This window comes from Phoca vitulina, unplaced genomic scaffold (assembly GCF_004348235.1).
Source record: "Phoca vitulina isolate PV1807 unplaced genomic scaffold, GSC_HSeal_1.0 scaffold43, whole genome shotgun sequence".
Taxonomy (NCBI): Eukaryota; Metazoa; Chordata; class Mammalia; order Carnivora; family Phocidae; genus Phoca; species Phoca vitulina.
The window spans coordinates 13,802,050-13,809,735 of record NW_022589746.1 but is presented as its reverse complement, the minus strand read 5'-3'; positions in this window follow the sequence as shown (position 1 = coordinate 13,809,735).

Genomic DNA, 7,686 nt, shown 5'->3' with positions numbered 1-7,686 from the left:
GGCGGAGATTCTCAGGTGGAACTGCCCTAGTGGAGATGCACCTGCAAGGCTTAAGGGGGCGGAGCTTGGTGTAGCGGCTCCATTATCCACTTGGTGGCGCTGTTTAACTCAGGCGGATTAAGCTGGTGGTCTTGGGGGAGAAAATGGCTTCAGTCAGTTCTCTCCTCGCTGGAGCAGAAAATGCATGCCACCCCTCTTCAGTAAGCCCTCACAGCTGTGCAAACAATGACCCCTCCTTTGTCCCCGGTTTCTGTCAGATCCCTGGGGTCACCCTGTTTGTGTCTGAGCTGTCTGCCTGCCAACTTGGACGGCGCTCCTGTGCTTTATCTCAGGCGGAGCTGTGTTTTAAAAGGTCACCTTTCAGAGGCCCAGGGCCGGGATCGCACTGATCCTCTGGGAGAGGCTCTCCCTGTGCTGTGGCTGGTGCTGGCTTGCCCCGGGAGACAGCCCTAGGACTGAGCAGCAGTTCTGGGTTTATGGTAAATGCAACATACGGCCAGTGCCAGGGACGGCTGCCCTCAGCCAAGGTCTTTTTTCCTATACCGGTGAGCCAGGCAGTTGGATGGAGCTGCCGACGAGGCTGTATCATGTCTACCAAACAGGGGAACCACCTCCCCGTGTGACCCTGGAGATCCTCGGGCTGCGGAGGCTGAGGCTCTGCCCTGCTCTCCCGCTGCAGCCCGGCTCAGCTCCCTGCGATGCCTCAGACCTCCGCAACTTCAGCCTCTTTGCTCTGGGTTTACAGAAGACTGACCCAGTCCTAACCCTCTCCTGTTCCCCCCCAATCAGTGGTTTTGAGGAACAGTTTTCTTGTGCAGTCCTCTGCATTTTCACTTTTTTTTTTTTTTTTTAAACCTGTGTTTTCTCTCTCTCTCTTCCTTCTCTCTCCTCCTCACTGCGTGATCAGGGCTGTCTCCCCTGGGCAGCAATGGCTCTTTTCTCCCAGAAATCAACTCTCTGCAGTTCACCTTCCAGGGGTTGTTTTTCCAGTGTGTAGATGTGCAGCTTTGTTCTCGAAGACTTCAGATCAATTTCTTGGGTGTTCAGAGTAATTTGTATTTATCTAGCTGTGTTCTGGGGAGGACGCAAGCTAAGGGTTGTCCTACTACTCTACCATCTTACTTCCTACATCATATGGTATTTCTAATTTTGATTTTTTTTGAGTAACCTCTATACTGTTTTCCACAACGGTTGTACCAATTGACATTCTCATCAACTGTGTATGAAAGTTCCCTTTTCTCCACATCCTCACCGAAACTTATTTCTTGTCTTTTTGATAATAGCCATTCTGACAGATATAAGGTGATATCTCATTGTGGTTTTGATCTGCATTTCCCTGATGACTAGTGATGTTGAGCATCTTTATATGTGTCTATTGGCCATCTGTATGTCTTCTTTGAGGAAAAATGTTTATTTGCGTCCTCATTTTTAATTGGATTGTTTGTTTCTGGTGTTGAGTTGTATAAGTTCTTTATATATTCTGGATATAACCCCTCATGAAATACATCATTTGCAAATATCTTCTTTCTTCAGTAGGTTGCCTTTTTGTTTTGTTGATGGTTTCCTTTGCTGTGCAAAAGCTTTTTGTTTTGGTGTAGTGCCAATAGTTTATTTTTGCTTTTGTTTACTTTGCCTGAGGAAATATATCTAAAAAAATGTTGCTAAGGCCAATGTCTAGGAGATTTCTGCCTATGTTTTCTTTTAGGAGTTTTACAGTTTCAGGTCCCACATTTAGGTCTTTAATCCATTCTGAGATTATTTTTGTGTATGGTGTAAGAAAGTGGTCCAGTTTCATTCTTTTGCATGTGGCTGTCCAGTTTTCCCAGCACCACTTATTTAAAAGACTGACTTTTCTTCATTGTATATTCTTGCCTCCTTCATTGTAGGTTAATTGACTATATAAGTGCTGGTTTATTTCTGGGCTTTCTATTCTTCATCAATCTTTGTGTCTATTTTTGTGCCAGTACTATACTGTTTTGATTACTACAGCTTTGTAGTATAGTTTGAAATCTGGGATTATAATACCTCCAGCTTTGCTCTTCTTTCTCAAGATTGCTTTGGTTATTCAGAGTTTTTTGTGGTTTCATACAAATTTTAGTGTTTTGGTCTAGGTCTGGGAAAAACACTGTTGGTAATTTGATAAAGATGGCATTGAATCTGTAGATATAGATTGCCTTGGGTTGTATGGCTATTTTAATAATATTGGTTCTCCCAATCCATGAGAATGGAATGTCTTTCCATTTGTTTGCATCAACCTCCGTTTCTTTCATTAACACCTTATATTTGTCAGAGTAGCTCTTTCATCTCCTTAGTTAAATTTATTCCTAAGTACTTTATTCTTTTTGGTGCAAATTGTAAATGGGATTTTGTCTTAATTTCTGTTTCTGCTAATTTGTTATTAGTGTATAGAAATGCAACAAGTTTTCTCTATATTAATTTTGTATCCTGCAACTTTACTGGATTCATTTATCAATTCCAGTAGTTTTTTTGGTGGTCGTTAGGGTTTTCTATGTATAATATCCCAACATCTGCAAATAATGACAGCTTTATCTCTTCTTTACCAAGTTGGATGTCTTTGGTTTCTTGTCTGGTCACTACAGCTAGGACTTCCAGTGCTGTGTTGAATAAAAGTGAGAGTGGTCATCCTTGTCTTGTTCCTGATCTTAGGGGAAAAGCTCTTAGTGTTTCACCATTGAGTGTAATGTTAGCTGTGGGTTTTTCATATAATGGTTGGTATTATGTTGAGATATATTCCTCTAAACCCATTTTGTTGAGTGTTTTTATCATGAATGAATGTTGTATTTTGTCAAATGCTTTTTCTATTGAGATGATCATATGTTTTTCATCATTTATTAATGTGGTATATCACATTGATTTACAAATATTGAACCATTTTTGCATATCTGAAATAAACTCTACTTGATTGTGGAGAATGATTTTTTTAGTTTAATGTGGTTTGTTAATGTTTTGTTGAGCATTTTTGCTTCTATGTTCATCAGAGATATTGGCCTGTAGTTCTCTTCTCTCTCTTTTTTGTAGTGTCTTTGGTTTTGGTATCAGGGTGATGCTGGCTTCATAGAATAAATTTGAGGTTTTCATTCTATTTTTTGTAAAGTATGAAAGGAATAGGCTTAACTCTTCTTTAAATGTTTGGTAGAATTCACCTGTGAAGCCATGTATTCCTGGACTTGTGTTTGTCGGGAGTTTTTTGATTACTGATTCAATTTTATTGCTGGTAATTGGTCTGTTCAAATTTTCTGTTTCTTCCTGATTCAGTTTTGGGAGGTTATATGTTTCTAGAAATTTATCCACTTCTTCTATTTAGTTCTGTATGTTGGCATATAATTTTTAATACTATTTTCTTATCCTTTTTATTTCTTTTGGTTTTTATTTCTCCATTTTTGATTTTATTTTTTGAGTCCTCTCTTTTTGATGATGAATCTGGCTAGAGGTTTATCAATTTTGTTAATCTTTTCAAAGAACCAGCTCTAACTTTCACTGATCTTTATATTTTGTTTTGTTTTGTTTTTGTTTCTTTATGTGTTAGGTTATGTGTGTATGTGTCTGTGTGTGTGTGTGTGCACATGCACGTGTGTGTGCTTGAGCTTGTTAGGCTTTTTATTTGAGATTTTTCTTCTGAGGTAGGCTTGTGTCACTATAAATTCCCTTCTTAGAACAGCTTTTGCAACACCTCAAAGATTTTGGACAGTTGTGTCCAAAATGTGTACATTTTCATTTATCTCAATGTATTTTTTAATTTCCTCTTTGATTTCTTGGTTGACCCATTCATTGTTTAGTACCTTGTTTAGCCTTCATGTATTTGTGTTACTTCTGTATTTTTCTTGTAATTTATTTCTAGTTTCATACTTTTGTGGTAGAAAAAAATGCTTACTATGATTTCAGTCTTCTTAAATTTATTGAGAGTTTGTTTTTCAGCCTAACATGTGATCTATCTTGGAGAATGTTCCATGTATACTTGAAAAGAAGGTGTATTCTGCTGTTTTGGGATAGAATGCTTTTTTTATATCCTCTAAGTCCATCTTTTTTTATGTGTCACTCAAAGCCACTGTTTCCTTTTTGATTTTCTGTCTGGATGATCTGTCCATTGATATAAGTGAGATGTTAAAGTCTCCTACTATTACTGTATTATTGCCAGTTTTCGCCTTTATATCTGTTAATATTTGCTTTATTATATTTAGGTGCTCCTATGTTGGGTGCATATATATATATATATATATATATATATATATATATATTACATCCTCTTGTTGGCTTGATCCCTTTATCATTATGTAATGCCCTTCTTTGTCTTGTTACAGTCTTTGTTTTAAAATCCATTTTGTCTAATATAGGTATCACTATCTCAGGTTTGTTTTCTTTTTCTTCTTCCATTAGCATGGAATATCTTTTTCCATCCCTTCACTTTCAATGCGTATGTGTCTTAAGGTCTGAAGTAAGTCTTTTGTAGGCAGCATATAGGTGAGTCTTATGTTTTTATCCATTCTATCGCCCTATGCCTTTGATTAGAACTCATAGTTTGTTTACATTTCAAGTAATTATTGGTAGGTATATACTGATTGCCATTTTGATTATTGTTTTCTGGTGGTTTTTGTAGTTCTCCATTCCTTTTTTCTTCTCGTGCTCTCTTCCTTGTGACTGATGACTTTCTTTAGTGTTATGCTTGGATTCCTTCATCTTTATGTTTTTGTGTATGTACTATAGACTTTTGATTTGTAGTTACCAGGAGGTTCATATATAATATCCTGTGTATTGAGCAGTCTATTTTAAGTTGATAGTTGCTGAAGTTGGAACACATTCTAAAAGCACTACTTTTTTACACCCATTACATTTTGTGTAATGTCATATTTTATATCTTTTTAGCTAATTATTGTAGACATAATTGATAAACTACTTTTGTCTCTTAATGTTCATATTTACTGTAATAGTGATTGATCTATTACCTTTACTATATGTTTGCTTTTACCAATGAAATTTTTTTCTTTCATTATATTCTTATTTCAGGTATGGCCTCTTCTTTTTTGCTGAAAGAATTACCTTACCATTTCTTATAAAGCTGATTTAGTGGTGATGAATTTCTTTAACTTTTGTTTGTCTGGGAAAGTATCTTTCCTCAATTCTGAATGATAACCTTGCTGGCAAGAATATTCTTGGTTCCAGTGTTTTTCCTTTCAGAACTTTGAATATATTATGCCAGTCCCTTTTGGATTGCAAAGTTTCTGTTAAAAAAATCAGCTGATAGCTTTATGGAGTTTTTCTTGTATGGAACTAATTTCTTTTTGCTGCTTTAAGACTCCCTCTAAGTTTTTCCACTTTAAATATTATGTGCCTTGGTGTGGCTATCCTTGGATTTGATTTTTTTAGGGTTTTTGTGCTTCATGGACCTGGAAGTCTGTTCCCTCCCCCAGATGAGGGGAGTTTTCAACTATTGTTTCTCCAAAGAAGTTTTCTGACCCTTTCTTCTCCTTCTGGGACCCTTATGAATATTAGTACAGTTGATGTTGTCCTAGAGACTTCTTAACCTATCTTCATTTTTTTTAAAAATCTTTTATCCTTTTACAGCTCAGCTTGGATAATTTCCAGTGCACCATCTGCCAGATGGCTGATCCATTCTGCATCCTCTAATCTTGATTCCCTCTCATGTATTTTTCTTTTCAACTATTGTATTCTTCAGCTTTGATTGTGTGTGTTTTTTTTTTTTTTAATATTATCTCCTTGTTTAAGTTCTCGCTGAACTCATCCACTCTTCCCTTAAGACCAGTGAGCATCTTTGTGAGCATTACTTTGAAATCTTTTTCAGGTAGATTGCTTATCTCCATTTTGTTTAGTTCTTTTTGGGAGGTTTTGTCTTATTGTTTTGTTTGGAACATACTCCTCTGTCTCCTCATTTTGTCTGTGTTTATTTCTATGTATTAGGTAGGTCAGCAAGCCTCCTGGTCCATAACATAGTAACTTATGTAGAAAGTGTCCTGTGGGGCCCAGTAGCTGAATCCCCTCTGGTCCCCAGAAACAGGTGCTCCAGTGGTGGTTCCTGTGCATGCTGCATATATTCTCCTATTGTGACTGGGCAATGCTGATGGGCAGGGCTGGCTCTCAGCCCAGCTGTCATCAGTGGTCCACTGCAAACTACTGTGTGCACATTGGTGCAGGGCTGGCCCCGGGCATGGCTGGCTGAGACGTCTGGCTACACTTGATCTGGGCATGCTAGTGGGTGGAGTTAGCCCCTGGTGCAGGTGGCTGAGAGGTCTGGCTGCATCCATTTGGAGTGTGCTGGTGGCTGGGGTGCCCTCCCCTCACTGAGGGAGGAATCCCTTTGGAGGGGCAACAGTCTCATCTGGGGCTGCCTGCTAGGTGTGGCAGGAAAGTAGTTGCTTTGGTAAAAGGTGAAAGATTTATATGACCTGGAGAGAAACCAGAGTATTGGAAGGTAGCTGCTTTGGGAAGATGCTGGTCCTGACTGGGGCAGCTTGCCAGGTGTGGTGGGAAGGAAGCTGCTTTGGTGGGAAAGCTGCCGGGGTGGGTGGTCCACAGGGGAATGCCGAGGTGGGGGATGCAGTGCTAACAAAGTAGATGGAGAGCTGCAGAACTGGTTCCCGCCAGTGCCACGCCAGCTAGGCTGAGGGAAAGCAAGAAAAATGGCACCCCAGAGCACTTCCGTTCCCAAAGAAAGTTCCTACAAATTGCTGTCCCTCTGCACACACCTAAAATTAGTTAATCTCCTTGATGTATAACCCAGAGGCTTTTCAACTGCTGCCTCTCTGCTGGGTCTCAGAGTGAGTAATGTAGTGCACTGGCACTTTTAAGAGGGGAGCTCTGTTTTCTAAAGTTCTCCAGTCCTCCTGGGGTTAAGCCTCACTGATTTTCAAAGCTGGACATAACAGGGGCTCTTCTTCCTCATGCAGATCCCCAGGGCTGGGGTGTTTGATGTGGGGCTCGATACCTCACTTTTCAGGAAGGACCTCTGTGCCTGTAATATCCCTCAGAAGGGGATTTGGTTCCCATCTGTGACTCTGCCCTCCTACCCTCCTTTGTGTTGACTTTTCTTTACATTTTTTAGATGAGGAAGATCTATTCTGCTAGGCTTCAGGGTGTTTTCAGAGTGAATTGCCTTATATTTAGTTGCAGCCTTGGTGTATCTATGGGAGGAGGTGAGCTCCTGATCCTCCTACTCTGCCATCTTTCCGGCTCCCAGAGGGGGCTTTCAGAAGGTAGTTATGCCCGTGCTGAGATCAGAACAACTTGAGCCAGTCATGGAAAAGTAGGGAGATAGAACAGTGCTGTGTACAACTGAAAGTGATTGTGAAGGGTTGGAAGCCAAGCAAGTGGTCGAAGACATAGCACTGATTTTAAAGAACCTGGGAGCTAACTTTATTAAGGGGTTTGACCAAATCCTTAGGTCATCCAGGAGCCATTGAAGGGAGCTAGGAATTCCAAGATAAAATTATCAGTTTTTGGAAAGCCAAATTGGACCTCAATAAGGAGATTTGATTGGAGGGGGATGAGGGTTGGAGGAATGAAGATTTTTTTAAAATGCTTTAAATTAAATTTATTTTTACACATGAAAAAATTAATTTTACATGTGAGGAAAAAGGGCAAACATAGTAATGCTCCCTTGAACTCAGAGGCAGGACCAAGAAGCAGCATGAAGTTCATAACTTTTGGTATATT